At 44.5% G+C, this 20,347-nt stretch overlaps 1 long non-coding RNA gene across 1 annotated transcript in view; it reads right to left on the bottom strand.

Annotated features, from left to right (window-relative positions):
• LOC109291946 overlaps positions 1-15,007 on the bottom strand; it is a 45,858-nt gene extending 30,851 nt beyond the window's left edge. The window contains exon 1 of the long non-coding RNA XR_002095992.1: positions 14,900-15,007. This is a non-coding gene — a long non-coding RNA (uncharacterized LOC109291946). The remainder of the gene's footprint in view (positions 1-14,899) is intronic.
• Between the last annotated feature and the right edge of the window lie 5,340 nt (positions 15,008-20,347).

Here is a 20,347-nt window from a genome sequence, read left to right as displayed (position 1 = left end):
CCCCCCCCCCCATGTTCCCCTGACTCAGCGACTGGTATATCCTGGATCTGGAGGGGGGCACCCAGAGTTCCCCCATGGCCGATCACTGAGCCGGGGGAGGCATGGGGGGGGGGGGACACACTCCCCGGTGGACCTGGAAGTGGACCAGAAGCTCCATGTGCCCCGGCATCACAGCATTCACAAGCCACGCTGGTAGCTCGAGGTATATAGAAAAACTTTTAATGTCTACGTCTGAATCACTGATTCTCTGAATCAGCATCAGATCTTCAGATTTGGATTAGGTTGAATCAAATCAGGGACAGCGATCTGAATCAATTAATTGAATCACTGTCCCTGATTCGGGCTGAGTCTGAGTCCAAATTGAATAGGTCCCGCTTTGCACACCCCTAACTGCCATCACCTGGGGACAAGCTGTGTTCACATGTTGTGGCTGCACCAGATCTGTGGTGTGCTTGCTTTCACAGGGGAGTGATGATTTTCACCTGTGTATGTTTCTCTAGATATTGCTTTTTTAACATTGATTGTTTACTTATTCCATTGACTTCCTCTTTTTCACGTTGTTCTTGTCAGTTGAATACAATTCTGCTAGTACACTGTGTTCACCATGTACGCAGGGCAGGAATGTTCAGGGGCATAAAAAGCACCAAAATATATGGATGTTTAATGCACTGCTTGCTGCTCCAGCACCAGCTATGCCTTTCTCCCTCCCCTTCTCCAGGCCTCCCTCCCAGGAGGTGGTTTCAGCAGCCTGGCACTGATTTAAAAAGCAAGGTGAGGGGAGAAGCATAGTTCAGCCAGCCTAAGTTGTTTCTTCTCTTTCTATCTCCCTCCATCTGTCTCTGGAGAAGCCCACAGCCTTGCACAGCCAGTGCTTTCACTGTCTCCCTTCCCTCTTTCCCCTTCCACATCACTGGGAGCATGGCTCAACACCTGGCTGATTAGTAGTGGCAGTACAGTCACTCCTTTAAGCTGGATGTCAGGCATGGCAGGAACAAACTCTCTCAGCTCCACCAGTTCAGGGAGGAGGTAGCTCCTACATATTCTGGCATTGTGCACCTTGCCTGAGCTGCCAACATTTTACATGGCAAAAGGTCACAGTGGTACATAACTGCCTGAAGTAAAAGTAAGAAGTAGCTCTTCTGGTTGATTGATCATGGCCATGGAGTGCAGGAGAAAGGGTAGTGATGTTTATGCTTCCAACAGCCCCAAAGAAGTTGGGGAACCTCAATCTCTTTTGGGTTGGTAACATGTATGATCCATGGGACAATTGTCTGTTGGATTACCAGATATACCTCCTGCACTGCTTCTCTAGGTCTTGACTTGACAGAACCAAAATGGTTTGCCATGGACTGGAGGCTGTCTGAGGTCATGAGTTTTCATACAGAGATGGCAGTGACTTCTGCACAGATAAGGGCTCCCATCTCACTATTGTCTCTGCACAAATTGCTGTGTGTGTAGGGCAAAATCAGCACTGATCTTCACAAAGGTGCCCCTGGACATGCAGAAGTTTGTGTACCACTGCTTGTTGTCCTTTGTGACCATGATGATTCACCCCCACCAGTCACTGCTTGTCCCCATGGCCCAGAAATGTTGCTCTGCAGTTTGGAGACACTCTCACATCTGCCTGGCCATAACATGCTGACATGCAGCCAAAACATCTTCAGGGCTTCAACTGCTGACATGGATTAGGAGCTGAACATAGTCATGGACCACCCATTGTTTGGCAGCAAACGTGTATGAGCTCTTCCCTGCAAGAACTGCTCCTTTGTTCTTGGCATGGAAGTAGTCATGGTGGCCATCAAAGTCTGCCAACATCATCTTTTGTGCTCAGTCCTACCCACAAGTACATGACACTGAACCAATAATGTCTGCAAGATGACTACCATATCCAGATCCATAGCAACTGATGGTCATAGTCATGGTCAATGGTGGCAGCAGAAATGCAGTGGAAATACGAATGAGCAGTCGGGTCTGAGCTGCCCAGTGAAGCACACAAAAAAACCCTCCCACAAAAATATTTTCACCTACAGTTTGAACACCCCATAAAAACTTCACTTTACATTGGTAGTCAGGAGAACCACAGACACTTTCCCAGGGCAAGGCATGCTAGGATGTACGTTTTCCATCTGGCCACTTGTAGTGGAAGAGGAGTGGTGTATTCAGCCACTTGTTCAACCCAATTGGAATGACAATATGTGGACACACCAATCCCATAACTTCTTCAGCTAGTCTATGATGTGATGGTTTTTAATATCATTTTTGAGTCACTGCACTCTACTAACTTTCAATTTATGAATGGGACTAAGCACAGCCTAGAAAAATAGTGAGCATGTACAGAACATTGAGCATGTAATCAGAACTTTGAAGTCAATAGGGCTACTCTGGTGCTTGAAAATGGCCATGTGCTTATGTACTTAGCTGATATTTTTAGTCCTTTATATGTAATCTGTAGCCAAATGGCTATTGCTGCCAAGGTTGCAAACCATCCAAAGATTTACAGACAAATCATAAAATAAGTGGTTAAAAAAACCTTTGTCCATAAAAATATTTTGATGTTCATAAAATTTAAAGATGATTGGAAACCCTGCTCCCCGCACTGGGATCTTTGGAATGTGGAAACACTTGGGTCCAAACACAGGAGGCAGAGCTTGGAGTGTCCACATCCTGTGCTCAAGTTCCCCTCTCCCTCCTGTCCAGTCTTTACAGTGCACAACTTGTGTGCATCCCCTGGGGTGGTGTGGGTAGTGCAGACCTGGCTGGGGAAAGGAGCAGGTCACCTTGGGAGCCAAACACAAAAAGTCTGCTGGCATGGCCTGGGAAGCAACAATGGTCTGAGAATAGACAAATGTCAGAGCTTAAGTCACCATGGAGAGCTCAGAGCTCCACTGCACTTTGAGAGGGTGCCCCAGCCCTCTGCCCTACAGTGTGGGGGGGTTAGAGATGCCCCCAAGGCAACAAGCCCTGATTCCCCCCATCCCTACTCCCATTGTATGGGTACCCCATTGGGCACCCTGAGCTGGTCACCCACCTCTAGGCTCTGACTTTAGCTGGGCTTGGGCATTGGCTTCCCTTGCAGCAAGCAGCTGCTCCCTGTACCCTGGAAGGATGTGACTTCTTCCTCTGGTCTGCACGTATCATGGCAGTTCCAGGGTAGTTCAGGGGGCAGGGAATGAGTCAGAGACTGTGGGTACTGGGAGTGCACAGAGCCATCCTGCAAAACTCCTGCATTCTTTTTGTACCAGCCTCCTCAGGCACCTCCTGCAGTACATCTCCTCTGTGGAAGCGGGTGGGGGGGCAGGCCCTCCCTGGATTCTGTGCGTGTGTGGTTGCGCACTAATTCAGATTATGTAACAAAATATGTCAGTAAAAATATATTACATGTAACAAAATAAGTTAGTAAAAAATATCTGTAAAAACTATGCAGATCATCAGTTAAGAATTGTTCTGGGTATTTTTTTTCCAGTTAGCATCCCTGATTGTTGATGATTACCAAGTTTTCCACATATTGGACCTTAGGAAAAATGCTGAAATTATAGAGAATTCTTTCATAAAATAATCAAGGTAATTCAGGAGATTAAAGACTTTTTTGTTTGTTTAAAATTAGAAACAAATGATCTTCATTCTTTTGGCAAATAAGAAAGAAGCCTGTCAACAGCATTGTTACTATAAAGAGGTTCTGCAGCAAATGGGTGAAGGTTAAACTATGCAGGAAAAATAAAGAAAAGAAAATCACTTCAGCAAAACTTTGCTTAAATTAAGATTTGGGTTTGTTTTTAAAGAAAGAAATCTCTTTCCTCGCTTTTAGTATATTTCTGGACTCCATCCTACAATGCAAAATTGGCTTTATACTTACAATGACTTATGCATAATAGTTTCTTCCTTTCACTTTTTGAGTGCTTTATTATTGTTGGATTCACATCAATACAGCATGTGGCACATGCATGAGACAAACTGGGATTATAGGAGTACATTTTCTGTAATATAAATACTGTCTAAAGCCAAACTGACTAGCACCTCCTTTTGAGTTAAACCCCATGGACAAAGCAAGAACCAGGACCTGATACTAATGAAGTCAGCCAGGTTTTGCAATTGATTTCAGTAATACCTGTATCAGCTTCCAGTTTTATAGTAGGGTCAAAATGTTATAGGAATTTCTAAGAAGGTTTAACATATACTTTGCAAAGGTGTTCATAGTAAGCATTTGCAAACCTGTGGGCATGTCTACAAGTTTATTAATATACCGTAGATACTGAACCATAAGTTTGGTACCTTGTAGCAGGGCACTAAGGTGCCTGCTACTCTTGGGAGCAATGAGGAAGGAGCCCAGGTGCTGGTTGTTAGGGCAACCAGAGGGAGACAGTGACTCATACCTGTCAGCAGTCAGCTGACCAGAAGGGGCAGGGCCTGGCTCCCATTTAAACCCGTGAGCAGCCAGAGGGGAAGGAGCTCTGCCAGATGGCACTAAGAGGAGAGGCTGGACTGCAGGTACAGTCCAAGATTGGGGAAAGATAGAGTAACCCTGGTGTGGCAGGAAGAATGATGTTATTGACAATTGGCAGAGATTTATGTTATAGCCTAGGGTCTTGAGTTTTATGTTTGCTGTTTACATCCAGAGGTTTGGGTGAGGTTATAAGGGAATAGAGGAGGCCTCATTTTTTGAGGGGCGCAGACCCCGGTGCCAGTGAGGGTGCAGCCTTTTGGGATGACACTAACCCTGGCATGGGAAGGATGAGCTTAAAAAAGCTAGGGACACCTGGTGTGGGGGGTGTGCAAGGATATATATATATATATATTGGTGTGGGGGTTGTGTTGTTGCTGGGACTGGGAGGTTGCCCCTGGTTTTGAACTGGTGGCTCATTTTCTTTGGGGCTGGTGCTCACACCCCTGGGCCACAGGGGGCCCTTGCTCCTGAAGAGAGCAGAAAAGGGGGTCACAAGCCTCCAGGCATTTGCAGGAAAAGCTAGAGCCTCGGGGTCAAACCCTGTGTGGTGGGTTTTGACGAGGAGGCCTAGCTAGAATAAAAGGGGTCAGGCCATTCTAGGAGAGACCCCAACATACCCAATAGAATAGGCAGTCTCCTGCTCTCATAATAAATTCCAACAAGATGTGGCAGGCGAGATTAAAGCGGGACAGAAGGATTCCAAGGGTGCGCCACATAAGGTGTGGATGGCTAGGAAGATGGCACCGGGGAGGGAGACCCATTACATACCTGTAATCATAGAATCATAGAAAATTAGTGTTGGAAGGGACCTTAAGAGGTCATTTAGTCCAACCCCCTGCTTAAAGCAGGACCATCCCAAACTAGATCATTCCAGCCACACCTTTGTCAAGACAGGCCTTAAAAACCTCCAGTGATGGCAATTTCACCACCCCTTGGGTAACCTGTTCCAGTGCTTCACCTTCTTCTCCTCTACATGCTTAGAAATGGATTATTTGAGGACCTGGTCCACAATTTTTCCAGGACCTGAGGTGAGGCTGACTGATCTGTAGTTCTCTGGATCCTCCTTCTTCCCTTTCTTGAAGATGGGCACTATATTTGCCTTTTCCAATCATCTAAGACCTCCCCCAATTGCCACGAGTTTACAAAAATAATGGCCAGCGGCTCTGTAATCATGTCAGCCAGCTCAGCACCCATGAAAGACATGTGCCCCCAGCGGCTGGGGGGGCATGGTGGAGGTGGGAGTACGGCAGTTGGAATGCAGCAGCATGGAAACTCCCACAGATGCCTCCGGCACTGTCCTCGGTGGGGGAGGGGAAGGGTGGCAAGCACTGACCAGGGACCATTGAACACCCACAGACGTTGCCAGCAGTGGCAGCGGCAGCCAGTGGGGATCGCTGACCGCTCACAGATGCCACCAGCAGTGATGGCAGCAGGGGAGGGGGTGGTGAGCAGCGACTGCCCACAGGTGCCACTGACAGTGTCAGCAGCACCTTTTTGTAGGGTATGCACCACCATGTTCAGGGGTGCACATGCATCTGCATGCACCCCCTACACATTGCCCGTGTCAGCACCCTTGGGTGCCTGCATACTGCCCCATGGACTTCTACATGTCCAGCTTTTCTAAATAGTCCCTAATCTGTTCTTTCACCACTGTGGGCTGCTCACCTCCTTCCCGACCTGTGTTGCCTGGTACAGTAGTCTGGGAGCTGACCTTGCCTGTGAAGACTAAGGTAAAAAAGGTGTTGAGCTTTTCAGCCTTTTCCTCATCATCTGTCACTTGGTTGCCTCCCCATTCAGTAAAGGACCCACACTTTCCATGACCTTCCTCTTGTTGCTAACATACTTGTAGAAACTCTTCTTGTTACCCCTTGTCCCTTGCTAGCTGCAACTCCAGTTAGCTGGCCTTCCTGACTTCATCCCTGCATGCCCAAACAATATTGTTATACTCCTCCCTAGTTGTTTGTCGAAGCTTCAACTTCTTGTAAGCTTCTTTTTTTTTCTTAAGCTTACTGAAGAGTTCTCTGCTAAGCCAACCTGGTACCTTACCACATTTGCTGTTCTTCCTGCACATCAGGATGGTTTGTTCCTGGGCCCTCAGTAAAATTTTTTTTTTTTTTTTTTTTTAAATACAGCTAGCTCTTCTGGATTCCTGTAATAACAGGTACTAACTGAACGTGCAGTAACTGGCGCTACTGTGCAGTAGCACCAGTGCATGCCTTTTTAGCGCCACTAATGCACAGTAGACTTATTCTACTGCACATTAGTGCAATAGCACAAGCTTTTGCCATGATGTGCTAATATGCAATAGAATTAGGCTACTGCACATTTAGCATCTTGTATAGACGTGGCCTGCTAGTCTTTAATTTAGAACAAATTTGACTTGATATAACTAACTAGTCTAAGTCCAACTAATTTCTAAGTGATTTTAAAACCCCACACCCAAACTCAATAGGGCTACTCTTATATTTGAAATTGAACATGTGCTTCTGTTTTGCAGGGGATTTTTTTGCTGAATCAGGTACCTGGCTGAATTTTTGAACTAGTGGCCTAATTAAGCCTTTTGTGTGCAAGCTGTATGCAAATGGCCATTGATTATGGTTACCACAGAATTTTCATAAAAATAGGAGAGAAATGGCATATATCAGCTAAGGTTTAGTGAAAATTATGTTTTCCTTTTTGACAACATATGTTTTAACCTAGTATTGAAATAGGTATATTGCTGAAGTGTTGTTTTCTTTGGCAATCTAGGAATTGGATAATTACTGTGGTTTTGGTGTATAAAATATACTTGTGCATAAAACATGTCCACTCCAAAACATAAAATTGTGGGGAGGAGTATGTAATGTGATTTGATAGAATTTTGGTACCGGAGGTGGGGGGACAGGGCTAGGGGAGAGAATCTGCAGGCAGACTTCTCTGCTCAATCATCTCCAAAGTGGAGCTCAATCTCCTCCCCGCACCTCAGCCCAACAAGCAAACACCTGTTGGGCCAGGCGGACCACTCCAGTGCATGGCACTTTATGTAAAGTGCCGTGTGTTACAGTGGTAGCTTGTATGCCTGTTAGCATTCAAAGAGATTTAGCTCTGCTTTGCACTTGGAACTGCATTAAGGCCAACTACAGTTTTTACCTATGAGATTTTTATAAATCCAAGAACAATGTTTCCCCTGCTAGTATATCCAAATATAAACTAAAAGCCTGATTCAGATCAAACAAATGTAAAATTATTGCCTTTAACTAATATTTTCGGGGCTCTAACCATTATCTTATCCTTCTGCAGAGAGATACTATGCCACACGAAAGAGACAGTGGCCATGAAGCTAAGAGAAATATATATTGGACCCAGGCCGAAGAGATCCTGGGTAGGCAACATATTCATACTAAAGATTGCTATACAATAGTTTGTAGAATGACAGGTTTTCTTCTTCACAACTTCATGGAATTCCAAAGACACTTGACAAGCTGCATAGACCCACATTGTGAAGCATCCTATGGAATCTCAGCTAAAACTGTCAACATCTTGAGGGCCATGTGCAGAGATGCAAAGTGTTTCATAGGTACACCAGAAGACAACGGTTGTGAAACAAAGCTGTATCCTCTCTCTGCTGCTGTTAAGTGCTGCTATAGGCTGGATAATGAAGAAACATACAGGCAGTGCAAACGTTGGCAAACATGGATAGATGGTGACTGCCTGGAAGATCTATGCTTTGCTCATGATATTCCCCTACTGAATGGCACTTCTGAAAAACTACAAAGACAAACAAGCTAGGAAGAAAACAGGCCAAACAGGGATAAAATCACTCCTCTGTACACCACCTGCATGTTGGGCATCTTAGGTTTGTTGATATGTCAATAAAGCCATTCACAAATTAGTTGATGGTGGTACATCTTGCTTCCTCCTGCATATTGCTAGCCCTGGAAATTAATCCTTCATTCTCTGTACACAGGCTGATGAGGTAAACTGAGTCACAAAATATTATACCAAAATGAACATAGTTAACACAAGAATATCACAAAAAAACCCATAGTCTGTCACAGAAGGCAAAAGTATGGAAATGGAAAAACAGTCTGCATATCTGGTCAGTACAATACTTGTCAGTGGAGACCTCAAGAAGAAAATGACATCAAGGATAGAAAAAGTATCAGCAATATTCACTAAACTACATATTGAAATCAAAGCTACACAGCACCAGAACAAAACTGATTCTTTACCATGCACACACAATCTCAAAACTAACATACAGTTGTAAGGGATGAAGATTTAAGAGTGGTGAATAGGAAACTACATGCCTTTGAAAACAGGTGTCTACTAAGGACTGCATTCATTTAAGAAAAAGATAATATCAGCAACAAAAAACCCCTGAGAAATTACCAACTAGCAGCTCTTTTCCATCAGAAGGAAGTACTGTGCATATTTATAGAGTGCCTTCCATCACTGAGAGAGAAACTCTCCTATGAATTGTCAGGTAGAAACCAAACTGTGAGAAGAAATTAATACTCCCAGGAAAGCCCTTAGAAGAGTCCTTAGCAATCTGAGTAGTCTATTTAAACCCTGTAAAACAGGTGGAAGCAGCAAAAATACAGGACAGTAGAAGAGACCCACTTTTTCCCAACTCACTGGGCATGTCTACATATACATTTAATCCAGGTGCGGTTTACTACGGTGTAAACTATGATTGATTAAGTGCTCCTGGGCAGGTGTCTACACATGCAGGGACTAGGGAAAAGATTTGCTGCTCTTAGTACCAAACTTCCTGCAGCCCAGCAATGGGTCCCTACTGCCACCAGGGGGGGTCTCCAGGCTCCAGTTGCAGCTGCCAGCAGCCATCTTTAAAAAACAGCCCTGCTCTTTTCTCCCTGCTAGCCACTTCCCTGCCCAGGAGCACTGTACCCAATGCAGAGGCAGCACACAGCAGCTGTCTTCTTGTCCACTCTGCCTCCCTGCACTATGGCTGCTCCAGCTCCTGCCCCTGGCAGTAACAATCAGTGCCCTAAGCTCCTGCTGGCCACTGGCCTATGGCCGCCACCTGGCCTATGGCCATCTCACCCCGCCCAGCTCCCCCATGCCAAGCAACCGCCTGCCTGCCCACATCGTGCCATCCCAGGGCTGCTGCCATAACCACACAGCTGCTGCCAGCTGGGACTCTAGTAAGAGGCTTCTGGATGTCATCACTGGGGCCACCATTGCCCTCCTGGGCCCCCAGCCTCACCACCTCTGGGCTCACTATTCCAGCCAGGGCTGGTGGCTGCACATCATCCAGCACACCTGGGATGATGAGCAGTGGATGGATGTGTTCCAGCTGAACTGGACCACCTTATGGGGCCTCCTCCAGCAGCTCTGCCCCCACCTGGATCAGCATCACACTGACTGCACCAGGCTCTCCCCACAAACACCCAGTTGGCCCTCATCCTGTTGAAACTGGCCACATCTGCCAGCCTGCAGTATGTCAGCCACCTTTTTGCTTTTGGCAAGGCCACTGCCAGGAAGGCCTTCCTGGAGGTGTGTGGGGCCCTCCAGGACATGCTCTGCACCATTACCCCCTGATGGTGGTGGTGGGGTTCCATGGCTTGGGTTTCCCCCAGTGTACCAGGGCCCTGGGCAAAGCCCACATCCCCATCACCTGCCTTCTCCACAGAGACTGGCCCTAGTACGGCTGCAGGAGATTTCACTCCATGGTCCTGCAAGCCGTTGTGGACCACTGAAGCACGTTCATATACATAAGTGCTGGCTGGGTGTGCAGGGCCCACAATGCCTGCGTAGTTTGAAAATCTAGCCTGCCAGGCCTGGTGGAGAGTGCCCACTTCATGACAGGGGTGCTAGACCTAGAGCTGGCTGCTGCCGTGGTCCTGCCCCTGCTCACTGGGTACTCTGCCTACCCATGCCTGCCTTGGTTGATGCAGGCCTACACTGGGCACATGGACCCCCGCTAAGCCCATTTCAACCAGTACCTGGGCTAGACCCACATCCTCATGGAGTGCACCTTTGGCTGCCTCAAGGGTCACTGGTACACCCTCACTGCCTGCCTTGAGTTCACTGAGGAGAACCTTCCCCAGGTCATCATTGCAGCCTGTGTGCTGCAAGGCCTGGGGGAAGCTGTTCCATGAGGCTTGGACAGAGGAGGCATTGTAGGTGAAGGATGCCTGCAATGGGAGCACCAATGGCAGCAACAGCACCAGGCCTGTCCCCCCTGACCAAGGCACCAGGGGAGCTGCACAGCAGCCAGCAGGGGACAGTGCACAGAGTGCAGGAGGCTCTAGCCAATCACCTCCTCCAGCAGTCCCTGCTCCAGCCCACCTGCACTGCCACCCCCCACCCCATCCACACACCCATCCCCAGCATCATGCTCACTACAGACACATGTAAGAAGATCAAATCTTTATTCTTTATTTCTCTCGCATCAGACTCCTCCTCCCCCTCCCTTCCTGACACAGAGCTCCTCCACAACACATCCCACCCAGCAACAATAAAAAACCCTCTTCTCTGTGCAAACAATGTACAAAGGGTTTTTTTGTGGTGTCCTGGAGTGGGGCAGCCCAGGGGGTGGGGATGCCTAGGGGGAAGAGCCTGGGGACAGACACCCAGCATACTGGCCTCTGGCCCTCTCCCCATGGGTGTGGATGCTGCAGTAAGTTCAGCAGGCAGAGGGCTTGCTCAGGGGCAATGGCAGCCAATGGTCCCATGGTGTGGGTGGTTCCCCCTCCAGCAGCCAGTGGCCAGGGCCAGCAAGGCTGGTATGCAGTCCTGGCCCTGCTGCAAACAGCTGTGGCTCTGCACCCATGTGGCACCAGTGCAAGTGGTGAGTCTGGGACTAAGAGATGTGGCTTAGTGGGAGGGCACCTGTGGTGGGGGCTGTACCAGGGGCTCCTCATGGCTGGAAGTGGCATAGGACCTCGTCACTGCCCAACCCAGGATGGTATTCTGCTCCCTGAGACAGTCCAGCCACTTGCATTTCAGGGCCAGGAGCTGTGCCCAAAATTCCCTGTCTGCCCAGTCCCATGCGTCCTTGTGGGTGATGTCCACCACCTGCCAGGCCCAAGAATCCTCCACATGGTCCTCTGACTAGGCATGCTACTGTATACAGCATGATTGTGGTCAGGATCCTGGGGTGCAAGGATGGCCATCGGTTGCTAAATAAAGGGCATGGACTTGTGGGCACTGCTGAACCAACAACTGTGGTCAGTCACAGAGACCCACTGTGCCCACAAGGCCTTGACATTTATATGGCTCAATTGCACCAACTGATCATGCCTGCACTCCTGCATCTGGCCTGACAGGGCCTCATAGATGTCTGTGCTGAAGTGGCTGCCATGCTCAAACTGACACTACATTTCTGCCTCACCCCACAGTGCCACAAGGTTGCCAGTCTCGTCCTATGTCCAGCTGGGGCCTCATGTGGTGGGTAGAGCCATGGGCATATCCGCAGATGGGGAGGAAGCGATCAAGGGTCCTGCCCTGGCAATCTGGGCCCCCATTCAGCTGTCCCTGAGCTGAGGGGCCTGGGCAGTTGCCTGCTGTGACCAGTGCAGGGGCATGGCAGGGGACAGGCAGCTGTGCAGCAGAAGTAATGCCCTACAGCACCCACAGGCTCTGGGCAGGCTGCTGGGGGTAAGCTGCTGGCAGGTGGGGCTTGCCCTACCAGCCAGAAGCTGCCTTCAGCTGGCCCTGGGGGCTGACAGGCCTGACTGGAAGTTGGAGCAGATGGCTGTACCCTGCAGTACCCTGAGGCCCTTGATAGGGTGGTCCTGCCAGCTGCACAGCAGTACAGAGGTAGGCAGAGATGCTGGGGTACAGGCCCACTAGCACAGGTAAGCTGTGGCCTGCCCAAAGGGACAAAGGGCCTGGAGTGCCTTCAGTCTCCCTATATGTGTGCTCCAGGGCTCAAAACATCTGCAGGCTTTTAAAGCCTGAAGCAGGAGATGCCATAGAGGTAGCCTAGCCCTCGGGCAGGAGAGGCTCCCAGCCCAGAGCCCTGGGGCTAGCCTGAGGGAGGCCCCCTAGTGATTGGGCTGACCTAGAAGCAAACTTGCTCCCGGGTCACATCTACACATTCATTACTGTGTAATAACTAAACCCACTTAAATTTGCTACCTGCATTTGCAGGTAGCAAATTAAGTGTGATTAAGAGTTTTTACAATGCAGTAAACACATGCACCTGTAGATACATGCACTTACTGATCAGTAAACCAGGCTACTGTGCAGTAAATCATCTTGTTTAGACACACCCACTATCAAACAAATTAGGTTTCAACTAATCTCTAGCAGATTTAAATGCCTTTCTTTTATTTCATCCCTCATATTTATACTTTACTTGCTTCTGAGAATGGATAATAAATAGGAAAAAAATTAAAACAGAAGTTCTCACAGCACATTGCTGTTTTAGGAGTCAACACAACTAACTAGATAAAGCAAAGATGTAGTATCTTGATATTGTGTTGTAATTTATCCAAATGTCCATAAGCGTATAAAAGAGTGCAGAAAATCACACATAATAAGGTAAATAGCACAAATAATAAAATATAATTTGACACCCAAGCTGCTTTTTCAATATAATGTGACACATATCAGAAAGAGATTAGATATGTTTTCAGACCCTTGACCCCGGCAGATGCAGTGCTGTTATTCCTGAATAATTACATGAAAATTAAAATATAATTTTAAAATATCTGGATTTTATATGGTGTTATCATTTGTCTTGGAAAGGTATACTGGTATATATGAAACAGCCATGTCTCAAGCCTTTTTCCCTATCTTTCAGTACAGTTACCCAAATAATACAAATAAAGGCAAATCTATTATTTAAATTAAAAAAACAGTTTAAATGGCATTGCAAATGAAATAATATGAAATGCCTTGTTTTTTGCATGCTCAACCTGAGACACCTTATAGTGACCAAATTTCCAGAACCTACAGAGCACTCAGGCTGTGACAATCAGAATCTGAAATATGGAAACATCCCATATCACTGCTCATTTTCCAAAATCATAGCCTTTAGAGTCTAAGGTTAATAGTTATGTATTTAGGAACTGAAATGGATGATTTTTTTCATGGATTTTAGGTACTGCCAGCTCCTTGTGAAGCCCCTGGGCTTAAATCTTTTCTTGTTCCTTGGGTTATATTGTAAAACATAGGAATATAGGTACTCTGGACATAGGACTAGGAAGACTTCCTGGTTCACAGAGTTCTGTATTAGTTCAGGCAATCATGGCTTACAACTTCTTTCAGAAATATATTTTGCCCCACAACTGCTCCTGGAAATCTACTCCAAACACTCACTCCTCTGATAATTAGGAACATTCTTCCAATTTCCAGCTAAAATTTATGGGTGTTCAGTTTATACACAATTGTTTTGTGTCAGCACTATTAGCACAACTAGTTCTTTCTCCTCAGTGGCCACGTCTACATGAGATGCTGACTGTGACATGGTGAAAGGTTCAAGTGTCTCCCTTCTGAGTAGCAGGATTCCAAGTATCCAAGCAGCCCATGCAAAGTGCTGTTTGGTGGGCTGTACGTATGTTTGGGGCATGTGCTCTGAGAAGCTGGAAGTGTTGCTAGCTGAGTGATTGCTGAGTGATTGCTGCCTGTGTCTGACACAAGCCCTACCAAGGGGACAGAACCAGTCCAGGCCCAGCAGAGTATAAAAGGAGACTCCCCAAGCCACCAGGGAGCCATCAAATGGGGGCAGCAAACAGGGAAAGCAGTTTGCAGGCAGTTTGAGGGGACAGCCTTTCAGCTTGGCACGAGGAAGCAGGGAAAAAGGAACCCTTTGGGGCCAATGTGTGCTTGGAAGAAAGGCAGTACAGAGAAGAGGCAGATTAAGAGAGCCAAGGAAATGGCTGGAGGATATTGCAGTGCCAGAGCCACTGTCAGTGCCTCTGCTTGCACATGCGAAGTTTCTCTCCAGGCAGGACCACTCATCATTGAGGCTTCCACACATACACATAAGTGCGGCTTCTGTGATCCTATCATGTGGGGCAGACAGGAATTTGCCACAGAATATCAGACTTTGGAACCTAAGATTTCATTACTTTTAGAATATTATGGCTTAGAATGAAGCTAGTAACCCACTGGAAAACATTTACTAACTGTTTACACATTCATTAGCTGATATAATTCACTGTCACTCCACCAGCATCTGATCACGCTTCTGCCTTTTAGAGTTGTGGAGAAATCCTTGAAACTGAGAATTCAGTGGTTGTGATGCAGTGGAGTCTTCTTGGAACTTCATGAAGTCAGAAAAAAACCCCTCTCTCTGAAAAGTATGAACTGCCTTACTTAACTGGCATGCTTGAATCTGAAACCTAAAGGTGGTCATTTAAAAAATCAGCTTTGATAAATTATTTCAAAATAATTAAGTCCATCTTGATGTGAAATACATCTTACACCTTGCCTTTTATCTTGCCCCTTAGAAAAATTCCTCAGAAAACAAGGTGGGTCATCCTACCAACTGTTCACTCTTACCTGGTTCTAGAAGTCTATGACATGTGAGATGAGGAACATTATCTCATTTGATTCATACATTTGACCAGGAAAACATCCTGGGTTTAGCTTGCAGTGGTGAGAAAAATGGAGTCACTAAACAACAACAGCAGGAAAGGATAGAGATCATGTCATTCCAGAAATTCATTTTGTAAAATACAAGTTAACTATAGGCATTAGCTTGCAATATGTGTTTAAATAAAGTTCCAGCCAAATCTGTCACTTTTTTCTAAAGTGATCTATGAGCATCCATTTGGTGCTGATTCCAAAACTGTTTGCAAGTGTGCAGAAATGTGGCTTTGTCAGAAGGGAAAAGAGTGCAAGTTGATTCTTTGTGTATGATGTTCCTTTACAGAAATACTGGAAACATTTTATATTATTTCTCCCTGGGAGGAGGAGGAGGGGTGGGGTGGGGGAAGCGGATGAGGAACCTGAGAACATTTATATGTGGAGTAAAGTATCCAAAAAGTTGTCTATTATCATGCACAGGGACCCCTTACGCATGCAACATAACAAATATCTAATGTCCCTCCTTTTTCAGCTTTCTTCTGTCACCTGCGTATTTGACAAATTGTTCTTTAATGTACTAATGTGATCTTTATGGATAATCAGTTATCCAGTTCAACTGCCTGTGACACAAGCTAGTAACCTGTGGAAAACATTTACTAACAGTTTACACATTCATTAGCCATTATCAATCAGTACAGTTTTACTTTTAGCTGGATCTATGAAAAATGCATGAAGGTAAAGGCAAACTCTGGCTTGTGGTATTTGCTGTGAAGCCCAGAAGAAGCAGCAGCAGCAGCAGCCTGCAATCTATCATGCATAAAAGTAGAAATAACATTTATGAGCCCACTCATGTAAAGCTTGAGTAGGCAGATTCATGAAATTCACTGAGATTTGGATTAAATTTAAACCTTTCTATACAGCTCCACTTTTGATTAGAGCTGTGTGTGCAGTGAAAAACTCACATTTGAATGAAACTTGGGTTTTAAGAAGTTTGAATGTGCTCAAATCTAAATTGAGCTCTAAGCTTGATCTGAAAATGTACAGTGGGTCAATTTACATTCAGTATTATAAGGGAGGACGGAACAAAAGAGATAGCACTCCATCCCTTTAGAATTTTAGCCGTGGGTCATAGTTTATTAATATAAGGATCAAAACACACCTGACTTTCTGTAGCTCCACTTATTAAATTATGAGGCTTGAAGTGCCTAAATAGCAGCTAGACAATAGAAACCCCAGGAAGGTGAATTCTATAAAAACAAAAATCTTATCTCTATTTCCTATAAAAAATAATATAGTATACCATATTTTAAATACTATTCCAGGAGTTCACCTTTTAATTTTTAATTTGCAATTTATGAAATGCAAAATGCATGTCTCAGGAATGCTGAAAAGAAGAAATAAATATTTACTGATCACATTTGCAAAACTAACAAGTAATATTTATGGTTGGTATGTATAAATTCTATATGTGGGTCAGTCTCTGTAGCTTTTACTTGATTTTCAGTAGATGCAGAAAAAATCACTGAGGCTTAGAATTTATTTTAATATCTAAATACATTCTCACCTCATCATTCAGATGACTTGTGGACTACAAATAAAGTCATACATTGCATGAAGATGGAGAGATTGAATCAGAAATCCACTCCATTGGAAAAAAAAAATTAAATAGAGATGGACCAAAAATGAGACCAGGAAGCCAAACCTCTCAGATGTTTAGCTAAGTTTCAGATACAGACTCTTGAATTCAAACCTGCCTTTTGCCCTTGGCTTCCACTCAGACCCAAAGAGAGAAAAAAAGAAAAATGTCACCCTCTTAGATCCAAAACAGAAGAATTCTGTACCCCTCACCTCACCCTCACCCTCCCAGTTCTAATGAAGCTTAAAACTCTGTTTTCTGTAGTTAAAAAAAGCAGCACCAAGAGTAAGAGCCACCCCCAAAAAACCTAAACCACAGTAAAAATAAATCTGATACGTTTATCAAAGAGAGCTGAACTAACAAGATTTTGGTACCATAAAATCCAAACTTGATTCCAGATGTCAAGTGAAGACAGATATTCAGATGCTTAAAGTTAAACACAATACATAGGTGTTTACAGTATTTGGATCATATTGGGATATATTGTATGGACAAATAGCAATGTATAAAAAGCAACAACCATCTAAATCAGTGGTTTTCAACCTGTGGTCCACAGACCCCTGGGGGTCCACAGACTGTGTCTAAAGGGTCCACAAAAGATGACTATGATCAATCAAAAGTATGTGAATACCCACATTTACAATTCAGAGGGGTCCACACCTCCATTTAGAATTCCCAAAGGGGTCTGTACCTCCATTTGAAGTTTTTTAGGGGCCCTCAAATGAAAAAATAGTTGAAAATCACTGATCTAAATTAAAGGAAATACAAATCATTTGCAACAAACTAACCTTAATTTCAAGAATTAGGATTTATTCCACAATATTACGCTGATAATTTTGAACATTTAGTATTTTTTTTGTTAAGGATTCTACAAGTGATGTTATACATTGTCACGCATATTATCATTAATATTAATTCATGCAAAAATGGATGACATTGAAAAAATACATTCAAAATTACTAATATATTTATGAGTTCTGAACAAAATATTTCAAGACAAATGTTTCATATTTATTATGTATTTATCATTAATCATATTTGATAAACCACAACTGAAGCAAATGCAGGACAATCTGACTTGGAAGAAATGCAAGCTGACTTATCTTTGTTTCCTTTTTGGAGTTTGCAAGTGAAATGAAAAAAAAAGCATCAACAAATATTTCAAAGAACAAGCCTAGAACATTTACCAGTATTTTTTGTCCTTTGTATTTATTTATTTGCTTATGAGCATTCAGATGAGACCTTTTTTTTCGGCAGCAAGACTACTCATTGGAATAAGTACATATATGAGGCCCAGTCCTGCTGTGTGCTGAAACCAATGTGAGCCAAGAAACTCAGTACCTGAAAAGATCAGTCCCAAAGAACTTTAAAAGACACTTTTTCCATATGTGTGAGTGTGTGCGTGTATATAGACACACACATACATACATACATATTATATATACATATATACACACATATAAACACATACATACACACACACACATATATGTGTATATATGTGGATAGCTATATATGTGTGTGTGCATGTATGCATTTTTATGCATATTCTGTATATAGTCTCTCAGTGTGTGTGTATATATGTGCGTTTGCCTTTTTCACAAATAATTATTACAGTTAAAAGGACGTATTCTTCATGATGTACCTTAGATCATCCAAACTTAGAATGAAAAAATGCCATAGAACTTAGGTGCTCAGTTATTGCTATACAGGTCAGAGGGACATAGGCCTAGGATCTGGCCACTGCTGCCACTGCCACTTCTTCCTGCCATGAAATGGGGGAAGTATTCATCACTACTGCTTCTTCCTACTGTGGCACAGAAGCTGCCTCCACTACTACACATCGCTGAAGCACGCCCCCTCCCCCTGCTGCTGCTGAATGCTGCCAAAGAACCATGGCTGCAGAGCAGATTTGATGGCTCCATGGGTCAGATCCAGCCCTGTAGATTAACCAATGACTTACTTTATTGATTTTCTAAAGATATCTTTGGTTTTCAGGGTTCTCTAACTAAATGTTTTGTCTCAGTTGTAATATAAGTCTCACTGCCTTGACCCTACATAGGTGCAAAAGCACTCCTGCTGTACCTTACAAGTCCCACAAAATACATTTCAAGTTCATTTGTAAGCCAGGAAAAGAAGAGGAGAAGACTGGGGGCAGGGCGTACCTTATACCAAAGACTGAATTCTATTTCATTTATATGCAACTAGATGCTTCTTAAAGGCTAAATTGCCTTCCACCCATTGGCTGTCTGAGTGGCTTTGGTGCCTAAGTGTAATTCTGTTCTACATTGCTAAGGTCCATGAAATCCATGAATTCATCTACTTTTTTAATACACCATTATCTGACCCTTAAGATTGAGAAACAACACAGCAGTGAGGAGGAATACACCTTTTACATTAACCGTTTCTGGTCCCAAGTGTTTGAAATAAAAATGCAAATAGATGCACACACAGAAAATCATTCATATTAAAAACCTCAGGACTGTTAAGCCATTTTTATCATCTTGGGGGTGTTTGTGATTTTTGAACTTCTGGAGCTCGCAGTAATATTCCTCTTATCTCCCTTACCTGATTAATCCCATGGAAATCATGGGACCAGACATAAACCCTTTAATGTGAGAAAATATTAAAGAATTAGGCCCATCATGAATAAGCCCATAGAGACAGTTATCTGAGTTATCTTTATTATTATTTAAAAATGCACTTCCTTTGCCTGCCACTGTACACCCAGACAGAGAAAAAACAAACAAACTTTTATTCCCAGTTGTGCCTTTTTCAGTGGTGTCTTATAACCACTTTTATGGGGTGAAGATAAATGAAGAAAATGAACTCTGATAATTACATTTTGCATCTGATTGGTGTTCTTACTGTTAACCATTTGATGTACTACTGGTATTTCACTAATGCACCCCTGAAAATTCAGAGTTATTTAAAATAGTCATAGCAATCTCTGTCAGTACTTTGGATGGCAGAGGGAGGGGATTATGCTGACCTCTGGAGAGCTGGGTGTGGGGAGGAGTAGAAATGGCATCTTACCTGACAGGGTTCTCCTTGGATGGCAAATGATACTGCTGAGACTGCTTTTGTTGCAGTTTGGTCTCAGCCTGCTGCTGCTGAAAAACAGGCAGCAGCATGGGCTCCCCAGGGACCCTCTGGAGCCCTGTTCTCTTCCTAAGCCCTGGTGCAGGGTTGTGCCTTCCATGGTGAAGCATCCTCAGGGAGGGCACCTTTCTATCCCCCCACCAGAAACATTGGGCACCAGCCTCTTGCTGTGGGGTCTGCAGCTGCCCAGCTCCTATAACCAGGCAGCCCAGAGCTGCACTTGTCCTGGGAAAGACTCCCAGGAGGAAGGGGAATACTGGCATCCCATATAAAGTGCCCAGGGCTGTGCCTTTGCTGCCCACCTCTCCCACTTCCCCCTAGATATGTTATTGGTTTCTAAGGACTCCTACAGATTGAATGCTTCAAAGAAAGGGAAAAATGGCTCCTAGAAGGAATGCTGTCCTAGGGTTGTGAAAAAGTAGCAGCCCAAAAATAGTTAACTCTGAGAAGATAATAGATTTTAAAAGGGTTTTCTAATACATGATGAAACGTGAAATGCTTCTTTTTAAGAAGTCTACCTTCTTGCCTATCTTGCCATGCTGCAGTTTAAACAAATGTCTATGATGCAACTGTATGTGTTATGCTCCCTCCTCTAAGTTTTCAAAGAGATGTTTTGGGTTTAACTAGATAGTCATATTAAAAGCAGTTTCCTTAGCCTGTTCCTGTATCCAATTACACTGGAA

This window comes from Gavialis gangeticus, unplaced genomic scaffold (assembly GCF_001723915.1).
Source record: "Gavialis gangeticus isolate Ggan-Ray unplaced genomic scaffold, GavGan_comp1, whole genome shotgun sequence".
NCBI lineage: Eukaryota > Metazoa > Chordata > Crocodylia > Gavialidae > Gavialis > Gavialis gangeticus.
The sequence above is the reverse complement of the archived record's forward strand: the minus strand, read 5'-3'. Positions and strand labels throughout refer to the sequence as shown.